At 41.9% G+C, this 14,690-nt stretch overlaps 3 non-coding genes across 3 annotated transcripts; 2 read left to right on the top strand and 1 right to left on the bottom strand.

Moving 5' to 3' along the window:
• Positions 1-336: 336 nt before the first annotated feature.
• Positions 337-478, top strand: LOC138226101 (U4 spliceosomal RNA). Its single transcript, XR_011184385.1, has one exon. It is a non-coding gene; the product is annotated as a U4 spliceosomal RNA (small nuclear RNA).
• Positions 479-7,583: 7,105 nt separating this feature from the next.
• trnas-gga (transfer RNA serine (anticodon GGA)) lies at positions 7,584-7,665 on the bottom strand. The gene has a single exon. It is a non-coding gene; the product is annotated as a tRNA-Ser (tRNA).
• Positions 7,666-11,893: 4,228 nt separating this feature from the next.
• LOC138226108 (U4 spliceosomal RNA) lies at positions 11,894-12,035 on the top strand. The gene has a single exon (XR_011184392.1). It is a non-coding gene; the product is annotated as a U4 spliceosomal RNA (small nuclear RNA).
• The last annotated feature ends 2,655 nt before the right edge of the window (positions 12,036-14,690 follow it).

Here is a 14,690-nt window from a genome sequence, read left to right as displayed (position 1 = left end):
ACACAAAACAAGCATTCTCGCAACTCTAAGAGGTTTCGTGAAAGCGCTACAGGCGTGCCAAAATCGTTTTCGAACTTCGAGCTAACTTTACCCCGGTCTTCGTCATTGTTCTGTCATCTTTTATTTAAAGGGTTGTATTTCTGCTGCTGAAAATAAGCAACGGTTTTCTCACAACGCCCTTTGTTCCCAACGGAGCCCTTGTCTGTCATGAAATTCTTCAAAACCTCAAGCTAGAAGAAGAAGAAGACGACAAATATGAAGCGTTATAGCAACGACATGCCATGAGACGATCGATAACGATTTCCATAGAATCCCCGCGGTTGCTTGGCAACCGTCAGCTTTGCGCAGTGGCAGTATCGTAGCCTGTGAGGTTTAGCCGAGGCGCGATTATTGCTAGTTGAAAACTTTTCCCAATACCCCGCTTCCGCCGGTTTGCAATACAATCGGCGAAAGCAATTTTTGACAGTCTCGTCAGAGACTGAGCAAGGTGTTTAAAGACAGATTTGGTCATGGTGATATCATGGTAGAAAGAAACGAGCTTGTTACGTGTCAACAGAAACGCTCTTTAGCTCTTTCAGCTTTATGCAGAGAACAGCGTCTGTCGAGATTACTTTTGTGTCAGCGCGAAACGCCGTGTGCTGTCAGTTTGATTTCATATTGCTCGTAGCGGCGCCTGGCTTTTGTCTGTCAAACGTTAGGTTGCGCTTCTTCATGCTGCATCGTCGGCATGAGTGGAGCATTTTAAACGTCTGTACTTACTGCGCCCCATAAGAAATCGTTTGTCCCTGTTCAAAAGAGATTGTGCGATGTCCTGCAGCGTTCGCAAAGCAAACCTTTGACAGTTTGAAAAGAGGAATTTATTCTGCTTCCTGTGCGTGCAGTAGTTACAAAGTTGAACGTCTTTACACGATCTGCTGCAGTTTTCAGTGGGTGGGCTTTGTCAAATGGCTTGGAAAAACGCACTGTGTTTCGGCTCGGGAAACATCATGAGCAGTGTCCTGCATGTTTTCTGTGTATAGCTGTCTTTTAACGCGTACAGAATTCATTCGAAATCATTGTTTTCTCCAATTAACAAGGGTCCCTTTTTGAACCTGCCAGAAGCATTCTTTCAATGTAACAGATTTACTCCGGGGAAGGGCAGCATGACATTGAGAGTAGCTCAAGCTTTCAGCACCTTTATCTGACTGCATGTATGCAGACACTGCTCAGAATCCCCTGTAAGATTCTCCTTCAATTCCGTTTTGCAGTGCTTTAGCTCTTTCAAAAGGCTTCACTTTGCTAGTCACAATCCAAGGCTCATGACAGCATTTGAAAACATTTGCAACTGCATTGGCCGGGAATCGAACCTGGGTCAACTGCTTTGAAGGCAGCTATGCGCAACACTGGCTCGCTCCAGAGTAAATTTCACGTCGAGGGCATATTTTTTTCCATTTTACCGTGAGTCGGGCTCAGCTGCACAGAGGAGAGAGCAGAGCAATGAGGTCACGGGGAAGAAGGGACAATTTTATGATGCTTTGGAAGATAATGTTTTTTTTTTCTTATACTGAAAATGAAAGGTAGTTGTTTCTATATGGACTCAGTCTTTGGAATTTGTATATATATATTTCAGTGATCCCTCAGCCATTCCTTCTGTATTGTAATTCAATTTCTCTTTTAAAATTCCTTCCCCACTTCTAGGACCTGCAGTTGCTGAACTCCACAATGGCTTCTATTGGAAAGTCTGTGACTGAGACCAAGTAAGTGCTCACTTTTTTATGAAACCATTATTTATTTTGGAGCAATGAGCAATTCTTATATAAATGCAATAAAATCATTATGCTCAAACTATGAGAGAGAAAATTAAGGATAATTTAAGAAATCAGTCTTAGCTTGTTTCTATACACAGATGGTATTATTTATTTTCAAAGGAAACCCGCGAGGATTCCCCTGGTGTGCAAGATGTGCCTGAATACTCTTGATCAGCTTCCTGCTCACTTGAAGAGGGCGTGTATGAAGCACGCCACGGCAGAAGAGATCAGGATGGCCTCTCAACAGGCGAGGGAGGACATGATGAATCACCTGAAGAATGGGGTCATCGTGGATTACCACAGAATAGAGATCGTGTCTGGTGAGGCAAACAGGATAGTGGTTGTAAGACTGCTAGAGTCCTTGGGCCTTTTTGTACATGGGAAGCCTGAAGACACATTGGCAAGGTGAGATATTTTTAATCTGTAAGGCTTCTGTAGTTTCTTTTTGAAATCATTGTTACAACATATTATGTAAAAGCATGTTGAAAAGAATATACCTGCATTCCAGCGGCCCTGAGCAAGAGGCCGCTGTCCAGGAGGAAGAGATGCCAGAGGCTGCTCTAGAAACTGAAACAGAAGCGGATAAGGAAAGGGAAGATATGAGCTCTGAAGAACTCTATCAGCAGTAAGACTTTTTATTTTTCAGATGTATCTATTTTTTACTAAAATTCTAATTTGTCTTATAGGTATAAAATGTTTAAACCGGTGTTTTATATCCTTACAGGCCCTGAGTAGTTAAAAAGTATCAGCAGGCCGGAAGAGAGTGGCCCAAGCTGGACTCTATAGAAAGCACTCCCTGGATGCTCCTCTCCTGATTGGATTCAAACAGTACCTTACCAAGGATCTGGGAGTGGCAAATTATTCTCAGGAGGTATTTATTTTTTAAAGGCATTTAAAATTAAGTAATGGTATCTTCATTGTAAATGTTTTTATTTCTTAGCTTAAAATTCACCCATGTGAAATGATGTCAGCCATAAACATCATGACTCTATATTTCCTACCTGAATCTATTCTACTTAAATTATTACATTATACACAATTTGAGTTCATTTTAAAAAGTAAAAGGTAATGAAAGGAATGCATTTTCATAAGAAAGATAATACCGATATGCATGTGATAATCTTCCTTATATCATGTAGTGCATCATTTGGACACTTTGTGGGCTTCAAATACAAAGAAAATCATGTTCTATGGTACAAGATAAATACAAAACTTAAGCTTTTATTTTAATTAGATTTGTTTATAAAGCATAAGCAATCATTTATTACATCGCTTCTTGAATTAAATCTTTTGACAAGAGGTAAGACTTCTATTTTACATTTAAACCCATGTTTAGCTGCGTTTTTTAGATTTAACTGAACCAATTTCTGTGTGTGATAATGTCCTTGAATTCTGACATCACACTAAATTACATGATATAAAACAGCTAATGTTTCTAGAGATAAAGTTTCTGGGATGCTTCTAATTACTTTTTATTACCAGGGACAGTTTAATTCACCTTGTACAGTACTGAAAGACCAAGATGCTTTTTTAAAGTTATTTAACATTTTATAGAACTTTTTCTACTATGGCAACATGATGAGCTTGGTGAAACTTGGAAAAATACTGCTTGGCCACTTATCTTAAGATAAAGATAGGATAAAGGTTTATCTTTTGCACCTACCTGACCCCCAGGGAAGGCCAATGCTTTCTAAGTTGATGGTTCCCTACAGTAGACTGTACCTTATCTTCAAAGGTAATGTATATTGACCCAAATCAGTTTTGGAATCCAATCTACTGCCGAGATGGAGCACATCCTTTTTTCAGGATTTTAGCATCATACGTTTGGTATATTTAGTCCCTAATGCTGAAAGAAATGATCATAGAACATGACATCTAACCTTACCTGTGGTGTCTTTAATCCCTATTGCTCAATGCATGGTGTACGTACTGCATACATGTGTCTTGAGAATGAGGAATGGGCCCCTGAGACAGTAATTTGCCTGTTTCACAAATGATCGTATTTTACTAGAGATTCTGTTTGGGATTCAGATGTGCATTCGGACAGCAATCCCTTTCAAGAAATGATACGTTCTGGATGAGGTCAAAGGTGCTGGAACACTGTATTTAGGATGTGTTTGCAGAGACTATGTGTCTCCTGCTTCAACGCAGTGATAAATAGATGTGCTCCTGTAATTCATTGGTACATGCCCAGGGCAGTAAGCAGTCTGAGGATTTATTTCCAGACGGCATAGAGCAGTGAAGTAGTGTAGTAGAGCAACACACTGGATCATTTTATTATTAGAATCTATTCTACTTAAATTATTACATTATACACAACTTGAGTTCATTTTAAAAAGTAAAAGATAATGAAAGGAATGCATTTTCATAAGAAAGATAATACTGATATGCATGTGATAATCTTCTTTATATCATGTAGTGCGTCATTTGGACACTTTGTGGGCTTGAAATACAAAGAAAATCATGTTCTATGGTACAAGATAAATACAAAACTTTAGCTTTTATTTTAATTAGATTTGTTTATAAAGCATAAGCAATCATTTATTACATTAATATATGTGAAAATAACATTTTAGCATCATATTATTACATACAGGTCTCTAGCTTCAACACAGTGATATATATATGCTCAGTGATTTATTGGTACATGCCCAGGTCAATAATCAGAATGAGGATTTATTTCCAGACGGGCTACAGGTAGTGTTGTGAAATACTTCAACACACTGGATCGCAGATTTAGACCCCCTGCACTCTTACTACTTAAAAACCAAAGAAATGAAGATATGTAGCAATCACATTGTAACAGGGGTGACAGTGACTTAATGCTTATACTAGTGGACTTCTGGTACCTTTAGGGTAAGGTGTTCCCTGAAGGGCTCTCAAACCCCGCATTTCAGATGCCTAGCTGTATCGCTGATGTGTTGCACCTCAGAATCACTTTTAAACCTTACCTCTGGTATCTTTAATCCCTATTGCTCAACGCATGGTGAAAGTATTGCATAAATGTGTCTGAAAATGAGCAATGGGCACCTGAGAGACTCATTTGCCTGTTTCACAAATGATCATATTTGACTAGAGATTCTGTTTGGGATTCAGTTGTGCATTCTGACAGCAATCCCTTTCAAAAAACGATACATTCTGGATGAGGTCAAAGGTGCAGGAACACTGTATTTAGGATGTGTTTGCACTTATGAGGATTTATTTCCAGATGTGCTAGGGGTAGTGTTGTGAAATACTTCAACACACTGGATCGCAGGTTTAAACCCCCTGCACTCTTACTCCTTAAAAACCAACAAATGCAGATATGTAGCAATCATATTGTAGCAGACACTCATTTGCCTGTTTCACAAATGATCATATTCTACTAGAGATTCTGTTTGGGATACGGATGTGCATTCTGACAGCAATCTCTTTCAAAAAATGCTTTTACCTTTTCGCGGCTTTGCCCTTCTTGCCTCTTTGGACAATATCTCCATCTTGTGGTCGTTGTTGGTAATGTCTAGACAATATCTCCATCTTGTGGTCGTTCTTGGTAATGTCTTCTTATGCCCTTTTTTATTTCAATTCTCTATTAGTTGATTCTAGAATCTCTACAATAGAGTTGAAAACATCAGTTTTAAAGCAGACAATATGACATTATTTATAGTCCAATTAGAAATGTATTACCCTGATAGATATCCCAACACCCGGAATGTATTGATACCATATCCCCAGTAATGCTCCTCAGGCCTAACAAGCACACTGTTGGTCTTAGGAAGCATCAGACACAGAAACGGTAACAACATCCTTCTTTCTGTTCACTCAGTCTCTGGTGCCGTGGGTCAGTGAAAGTGCGATGCGCGGATCCAGCGATCTCATCCTGTCACTCAGATGGCACAATCAGTAATTGGTGGCAGTTGATATGGTCCCTCCCAGCAGGATTGCAACATCTGGCAGGGTATCTCTTCTTCACCTACACCCACTCGCCAGGTATCCGGTCGTGTCTCCCCTCTGCTGGAGGTCCCCAAGCGTCCGGCACCTGTTCACAAGCCCTGTGCACCGCTTCAGTTAACAAACCTACAACACTTTAATAGAGAGTTATCTACCCACGGTGTCCCTTCAGTTGATATTTCCTTAGTTGGTCTTTCAGACTGTGGGTGATTGGGGCAATGTGACTTCCAACTTACCCCTAGTGAGGCAATTACAGCCTGGCACACCTTCCCAGTGTAGTCTGCCCCTAGATCAGTATCCAAGGGGCAGGGCAGTCCATACCCTGGGATCATCTTTGTCATACACTTGGGTATGTGCCAGCCCACATCACATCATCATACAACCCCACATTCTTTACACATTTGTTCTAACCACTATTAAACATCTATTAAAGGCCTCAACCTGAATTCTCCCCTTTCCCCAATAGAGGTTTCACAGGGGTCTCAGACTCCCGCTCTCCCAGTGCAGCTCGTCTGGCATCTGCATCTGCATGGTTGTTACCTTGAGTTACTGGAATTCTTTATTTATTGTGTTATTTACACCTTACTCAAGCTGCTTCTGTCGGCAGCTGTAAAACTACAAATCAGTTCAGAGACAAGCCTAGTATTCTTAACTGGAGTCCCTGCCGTTGTGAGAGAATCCTATTTCTCCATAGCCATCCAGAATTGTGGCCTACATGCAACAAATACATACATTATATACATATACAGTAACCCTTTGTCCACACTTACATACAAAGGAATGGTTGATCCATCTGAGGAAACCCCAGTCTCAGCACCTGTAAGAGAGCTTGTTTCAAATTATTATAGGCGGCTTTTGTTGCGGGAACCAAGGCAATCTTGTCCTTGTACTGCACTCCCCCCTTAAGCAGATCTGTTAAGAGTTGTGCTCACCCTGTAAAAACATTGCACCCAAGCCCTGTTAAAATTTCACAATGCTAGACACAAAAGGGCCTTATCATAACTGCTTCTATTAGACACTCTAAAGCTGAAGCAACTCAGACTTGTGGGTTTCCTCGTCAGGGGAAGCACTCAGAATACTATCAACATACTGAGTGATCACAGTCAGTTGAAGCCACGTGATACCCTGTTCTGGATAGTCATTCTTTGTAATGCATAATATTCCAACCCAATAGATCTGGGATAAAACCACCCATTAAAATCTGGTACTCGGCAAGTAAAACTTGCTGCCCCAATACTCCTGTGGCCTCCTGCCGTCTCCCCATATACATTACTCTATAGCACACTGTTGAACAGAGGAGTGAAACAAGCATGACAGTAGTGCTCCAGTATCCCATAACAGAGAAACCAACACTCCATTAACAGTACATTTTTATCCACTGGACTGGGACAGACTTAGGGAGGGTACAAGGGATTTACAGGATCTAATCGTTAGGTAAACAGATCTTCTCACAAGACGTTATTCTCCCCAGTCTCGATTCTAAACCTACAGCGTTTCAGCATGTCTGAGACATTCGAATAAACCCAAATTGTTTCCTCTATTGCAACTAATTGTATAAAAATACAAACACTGTTTATCTAACTACTTTTACGTCCACCTGTACTGTACTTATACTTTCAGACGCTCTTATATTTTCCAATCTCCTTAAGTTGATTTTCGTCAAGTCTCTTTAGTTACGTCTCTAGCCAGTCCCGCTGGCTAAACACACTTACACCGTCATTTAGCTGCAAAAAGGCATTCGCGGATGCTGAAGAATTTATTTCCAAGGCAGCGGGTACAAGCGATTTGGCGTTTTAAAACCACCAGGAACAGCAAAGAGGCACGCTTCTTTCCTTGCGCCGGAACACAAGGACTGGAGGCGGACAACCTAGTCGGCAGGATTCGAACTTGCGCGGGGAGACCCCAATGGATTTCCAATCCATCGCTTTAATCACTCGGCCACGACTACAGCAAGCCCCACCGCCGCTGCGTTCTTGCTACAATCTTACCTGGATCGCGAGGCGCCGGCGGAAGCCTATTTCAAAGTCATTCTCCGTTTAAAAAAAACATTTCCAAAATACAAGCCTTGCAGACAGACACGCCTCAGAGGACTTAAGGGTGGCTTCATGTCGGAATGATAAAGTCTCCCCGTCCGGACATGAAAATGCCACTTTGTTACACACAAAAAAAGAATCAACAACAGAGAAATGCCCACAAGCATTTGAAAAGCCGCACCACGTCGCACTTGAAATAGCTCTTACATTAGTGGTAGACGCAGGAATCGCCTTTTTATTTACGCTCTTACCAACGCGATGGAAAGCAAAACAAAGCAAAGCAGAGCAAAACAAAACGAACAAACGAAAACCCTCACGTCCCACACTTGCATGTAAGGCCGTTACGTGCCCAAGCGGTATTGTATGTCATCCTAGCACTGCAGCCCGGGGCGTACGGTATATGGGAACGAGCGCACGCCACGAATCGTCTCGAATCACTCCCTACAGCTGTAAGGCACCTTGAAGTGTGCACCCCCAACATTCTTCCTTGCGCATCTGTGAAATCTAAATTAAATCTCACGTTGGGGGCATATTTTTTTCCACTTTATCATGAGTCGGGCTCGGCTGCACAGAGGTGAGAGCAGAGCAATGAGGTCACGGGGACAGGGGAGTTACACGCTGGCGGTTTGAATACGCGGAAGATCACTGAGGGATCCACAGTATATGGACCCTCCGTGCTCCATCAGTCCACACTCCGGACTCTGAATCCTGCCATCCGAGTTAAGATCTCGGCGAAACCTGAGGCGCAGTTCCTTCTTAAAACGTAATCTGGTGAGCATTTCTAGAATCATACTTGTATAGATGCAGCCTTTAATGTGTTGCTAGGTTAAAATTGATGACTTCTTGAACTTCAGTAGGCAACTGCCCTCTTGATTTTGGATTTAATTTCTTTATTACAGGGGCGCATTTATGAAGACAGAGTCATGTTCAGGTACTTTGCTTGATGGAGGAAGCTCATTTCGGACTCTGTTATCTGCTCACCTGGAAAGGTCTGCTGTACTACTACAAGAGAGAAGTAGAGTCTGGAAGAAGGGACAATTTTATGATGCTTTGGAAGATAATGTTTTTTTTTCTTTGAAATCGAAATGAATCAGAATATCAGTGCAAAAGACAAACTCTTGGTTTGGTTTAAAGAGATATGGTTTTAAAACAGACAACATGTAGAAAACAGGTGTTTCTCACTTTTGGAAAAGAATGGACCGCGGGTAATATTTTACTAGTTGCAGTGCTGAGCTCACTGGGTTACAGTCCTGCAGTGTCACACCAGGGCCAGTGGCGCAATGGATAACGCGTCTGACTACGGATTAGGAGATTGTAAATTCGACTCCTGGCTGGCTCGGGTCGTTTTTAAACGCATCAGGCTACTCCCTTAGTAGCCTGTGCTACTTACTGCATTGTAATCGTACCCAGTAAGAGATTTCCTTCATGTAAATGAACTGCACCTGACAGCTTTAGAAAAACACCTGGGCTCAGTACGGTGCTGAGAGCTCAGCGTTGCTGTTGTTCTAATTAGAACGCACTGCATCGGCTATGAACCCGAACTTTTCAATTATTCCGATCAGTAAGTCAACACGTAGTCCACATGAAGGTAGGAATATTCTCTTGTCTGTCTCTTGTTTGTATAGAACTGAATGTCCCTGACAATGTACTGTTAGTTTTAATTGAAGAACGGCATTTGTGTTCAAATATACCAGACAAGTTTACGTAACTGCTCATGCGACACTCAGTTGTAATTAGTCAAGAAATAAAGTCGAACAACAGCTGCGGGTTTGATTCTGAACGTATCAGATTGCAGCGCGTTTTACTTCCATTGACAAATGATAGAGATTCGAAGAGAGATCCTTCAGACCAGCAAGCAAACCCACGGCTATTTCGGTTTTCTATCTAGGCAACGTTGGTGTCTGCAATAGCATACATGAAAGCGTGATGCAATTTCTGTGGCTACTTGATTATAATGCTTTTTTTTATTTTTATTAAACATGTAGAATTTACAAATACAAATACAACAAGAGGATCAGAGTCATGTACAAGAGAAAAAAAACGCAGCAGAAAAAAAACATTTAACTACCAGAGGTAATTAAGTAATTATGTGATCAAATTGTATATTTTACACGTATCATATTTTCCTTGCTTTAATATTTCTCAATTATAAACTTTAGTTTCAACATGCATGCGTTTCCTGTAAAAAAATAAAACTCAGCACAGTTTTTTACAAAACAAAAAAAACGTTTTTCTTTTAACAACATTTCGAGTACCTCTGGCATTCATGAAAAAGACATACACAAAAGCAAATAACTAACTCTAAGACTATCTAAACTATTGAGTTTTTCAAAGAACCAGAACTATAACAGTCCTTAACACTTAACTACACCATTCCAAACTAACACTAAAGAAACACTAGTATATACTGGTATAACAAATAAAACCAAACATAATCATTAACTGAGCAGTCACTGGGAGCAAATCTCCTTCCCGTCCACAAAGGCCCTCGCTCCCACAAAGTAGGGTCTCCTCCCCTCTCTTCTGGCAGCTTCAACCTGGGGCCACAGCTGGTTCCTGGTGCTCCTGTCCGCGGCAGACAGTTCCTCTGCAAACCTCAGTTTGTTCCCATTCAAATACTCATTCCCCCTCGCCGCTCGCCAGAGCATGTCCCTCGCCGTCCTCTTGGTGAACTGTATTATAATCGATCTGGGGCGCACTTGCCCAGACATGTTCGCTCTCCCGAGCCTGTGAACAAAGTCAATGGCCGATATTACGTCCTCCTGGTCCGGCAGGGTCCTTTTACAGATACCCTTCACTGTTGCAACAAGGTCCTTATCACGTTCCTCTTTAACTCCAAATAATTTTAAATTCCATCGTCGACAGTATCTATCTACATCGTTCACTTTCAATTCAAGTTCTTTAATATGCTTTTCTTGTTCGGTATTTACTTGTTTAAGAACTTTTACTTCACTCTTTAAGTCTTCAACCTCTTTAAACACACAGTCCATGGACTTTTTAAGACTTTCGATTGCGACTGTATTAAATCGAATCATTTCCTTCAGCTCACCCATCATGTTAAAGATGTTGGTTTGGAGCTCCTCCAGCGTCAGGTCGCCCCTTCCTCTCTTGGCCGCCGGGGTTTTCACAGGTGTGCTGGGCAGGGACTCCGGCTCTACCGTACGAGCGCATCTCCAGCACTCTTTCCACGTCCCCTCCAGCTGCTTCACTTTTCCCTGTAGTTCCATCGATTTTCTTGTAGTGCTATACATATACGATTGAGGTATCTTAGATTTCTCCTTCGAGGACCCAGCACTCTTTTCTTTTCCCAGTGTTACTCATATCGAAATTCTTAAACCTAAAAAAAATCGTTTTTTTTTTCTTTCAATTATAACTGAAGTTTAAACAACTAGTGTTAAGTCCTTATTTTTCTGTAGTCAAAAAAAGCAAAAATTAACATTCAGGTCATGAAAAACTCAAAAAAACTCCTCAACCACTAAACTTTACCTCCCACCTGAGCGCCATCTTGAACGCCCCTACCACCAGAGAATGCTCACGATTTCGGAAGCTGTCTCCGGGACGTGCTGATTCCACACATCCTGAATAAATCATGATATAGTTAGTTGCTGTAGCTAGACGTTTAAATGAGTTTCATGGCCAGATGGACTGTTTCCTCCAGCGGTATAGTATTGCAGTGAGACAGCACGATGCCTGCAAGACTATGTCACGCTAAACGCCACAGATTGTGTTTGTCCGTTCGTGTCAGTCGTCCTGCAGCCACGGGAAGTGGGACACAAACATGCTGCAATGCTTTCAAGACGTTAGGATTTGTTTGTGCAACATCCGAGAAGAGTACTTGTGGCTTGAATGTGAACTGTACGTGCCCGCCCCCTTTCCTCTGTAGTGCATGAGTTCCTCCCGGCATGCCCTTCCTCATTGTTCTGTCATCTTGTACTTAAAGGGTTGTATTTCTGCTGCTGAAAATAAGCAACGGTTTTCTCACAACGCCCTTTGTTCCCGACGGAGACCTTGTCTGCCATGAAATTCTTCAAAACCTCAAGCTAGATGAAGAAGAGGACAAATATGAAGCGTTACAGAAACGACATGCCATGAGACTATCGATAACGATTTCCATAGGATCCCCGCGGTTGCCTGGCAACTATCAGCTTTGCGCAGTGGCAGTATCGTAGCCTGTGAGGTTTAGCCGAGGCGCGATTATTGCTAGTTGAAAACTTTTCCCAATACCCCGCTTCCGCCGGTTTGCAATACAATCGGCGAAAGCAATTTTTGACAGTGTCGTCAGAGACTGAGCAAGGTGCTTAAAGACAGATTTGGTCATGGTGACATCATGGTAGAAAGAAACGAGCTTGTTACGTCTCAACAGAAACGCTCTTTAGCTCTTTCAGCGTTATGCAGAGAACAGCGTCTGTCGAGATCACTTTTGAGTCAGCGCGAAACGCCGTGTGCTGTCAGTTTGATTTCATATTGCTCGTAGCGGCGCCCGGCCTTTGTCTGTCAAACGTTAGGTTGCGCTTCTTCATGCTGCATCGTCGACATGAGTGGAGCTTTTTAAACGTCTGTACTTACTGCGCCCCATAAGAAATCGTTCGTCCCTGTTCAAAAGAGATTGTGCGATGTCCTGCAGCGTTCGCAAAGCAAACCTTTGACAGTTTGAAAAGAGGAATTTATTCTGCTTCCTGTGCGTGCAGTAATTACAAAGTTGAACGTCTTTACACGATCTGCTGCAGTTTTCAGTGGGCGGGCTTTGTCAAATTGCTTGGAAAAACGCAGTTTCGGCTCGGGAAACATCATGAGCAGTGTCAGCACAGAGAGGACCACTGTCGTGAGGCCGGTTAGCTCAGTTGGTTAGAGTGTGGTGCTAATAACGCCAAGGTCGTGGGTTCGAGCCCCGTACGTGCCAGGTCCTTTTCTCCTCTCTTACCAAAGCTGTTAGGTTCCTTTCCGTGGTGAGATGGGTTGTCATGCAACGCTGCCACATAGTGCCGACAGACAAGAGTGTTGCGGGAGAAGAGAAAAGTGTTTGAAGTTTTAAGAGTGTATTAGGTGGAGCCAAAATCAAGTGTCACAAATGCAAGTGGGAGGATTTCCAATGTTTAATATGGTAAAAATAAGCAGAAGTTATCTGCCGGTCATGGCACAGTCTGCCATGCTTTTGTCATATACTGTAAAGTGGTGTCGAACTGGAGCCTCACCATTTGCATATGTGAGGCTCCAGTTATACATCGAGTGTCACGTTAAATGACAAAAATCAAGAGAGTTAAAGCAGCTGGAGAGGTTTTCTTACAACTTTTGAGCTGACACAGTTTTTGAAAATGTTTCCTTCACGCTGCACTGTACAACATAGGCAGCCAAGAGTCTCCAAAACAAAACAGAATTGACAGATAGGAGAAAATTCCCACTCGTCCTGAAGTTCCCAAAATCCAGCACTGAGCGTAAACAAAGTGTCTAAGTAGCGTGGGAATGCTAACCCTAACCCTAGCTGGAGTTTGAGCAATCCAGCACTGAGCGTAAAAAGATGAGTCAAAGTAATGTCTAATCTGATTAGTTTCCTTAGAGCTGGTTCAGAGTTTGTTCAAGAATTTACCTTTCACAGATGCGCAAAGAAGAATGTTGGGGGTGCACGCTTCAAGGTGCCTTACAGCTGTAGGGAGTGATTCGAGACGATTCGTGGCGTGTGCTCGTTCCCATATACCGTACGCCCCGGGGTGCAGTGGTAGGATGACATACAATACCGCTTGGGCACGTAACGGTGTTATTTGCAAGTGCGGGACGTGAGGGTTTTTGTTTGTTCGTTGTTTTGCTCTGCTTTGCTTTGTTTTGCTTTCCATCGCGTTGGTAAGAGCGTAAATAAAAAGGCGATTCCTGCGTCTACCACTAATGTAAGAGCTATTTCAAGTGCGGCGTGGTGCGGCTTTTCAAATGCTCAACAGGATGACTTCGCATGCACGCGTGCTTTCATGAAGTCGTGTGTGCAACCATGTCTGCTTACGTGCAAACGGGCGTGGTTTCATGTATGCAAAAAACTTTCCTGGGCTCTTCTGAAGCACATAAAATTATTTGGAGATATAAATTTGTCTTGTTTTCCTCTTAGGCTCTAGAATTGATATTTTTTTTTTCATTTTTGGTATTTTTCATCATTTTTCAGAAAGTGGTTGCAAGCCCGATATCATGCGAAGAAACTTCAGGATTCGGGGATCAGTCAATGGATTTTAAAACACATCCTAAATACAGTGTTCCTGCACCTTTGACCTCATCCAGAATGTATCGTTTTTTGAAAGGGATTGCTGTCAGAATGCACAACTGAATTCCAAACAGAATCTCTAGTCAAATATGATCATTTGTGAAACAGGCAAATGAGTCTCTCAGGTGCCCATTGCTCATTTTCAGACACATTTATGCAATACTTTCACCATGCGTTGAGCAATAGGGATTAAAGATACCAGAGGTAAGGTTTAAAAGTGATTCTGAGGTGCAATAGATCAGCGATACAGCTAGGCATCTGAAATGTGGGGTTTGAGAGCCCTTCAGGGAACACCGTACCCTAAAGGTACCTGAAGTCCACTAGTATAAGCATTAAGTCACTGTCACCCCTGTTACAATGTGATTGCTACATATCTTCATTTATTTGGTTTTTAAGGAGTAAGAGTGCAGGGGGTCTAAATCTGCGATCCAGTGTGTTGAAGTATTTCACAACACTACCTGTAGCCCGTCTGGAAATAAATCCTCATTCTGATTATTGACCTGGGCATGTACCAATAAATCACTGAGCATATATATATATATATCACTGTGCTGAAGCTAAAGACCTGTATGTAATAATATGATGCTAAAATGTTATTTTCACATATAGTAATGTAATAAATGATTGCTTATGCTTTATAAACAAATCTAATTAAAATAAAAGCTTCAGTTTTGTATTTATCTTGTACCATAAAACATG

The sequence above is a fragment of the Lepisosteus oculatus genome, unplaced genomic scaffold, assembly GCF_040954835.1.
Source record: "Lepisosteus oculatus isolate fLepOcu1 unplaced genomic scaffold, fLepOcu1.hap2 HAP2_SCAFFOLD_112, whole genome shotgun sequence".
Classification (NCBI taxonomy): domain Eukaryota; kingdom Metazoa; phylum Chordata; class Actinopteri; order Semionotiformes; family Lepisosteidae; genus Lepisosteus; species Lepisosteus oculatus.
The sequence above is the reverse complement of the archived record's forward strand: the minus strand, read 5'-3'. Positions and strand labels throughout refer to the sequence as shown.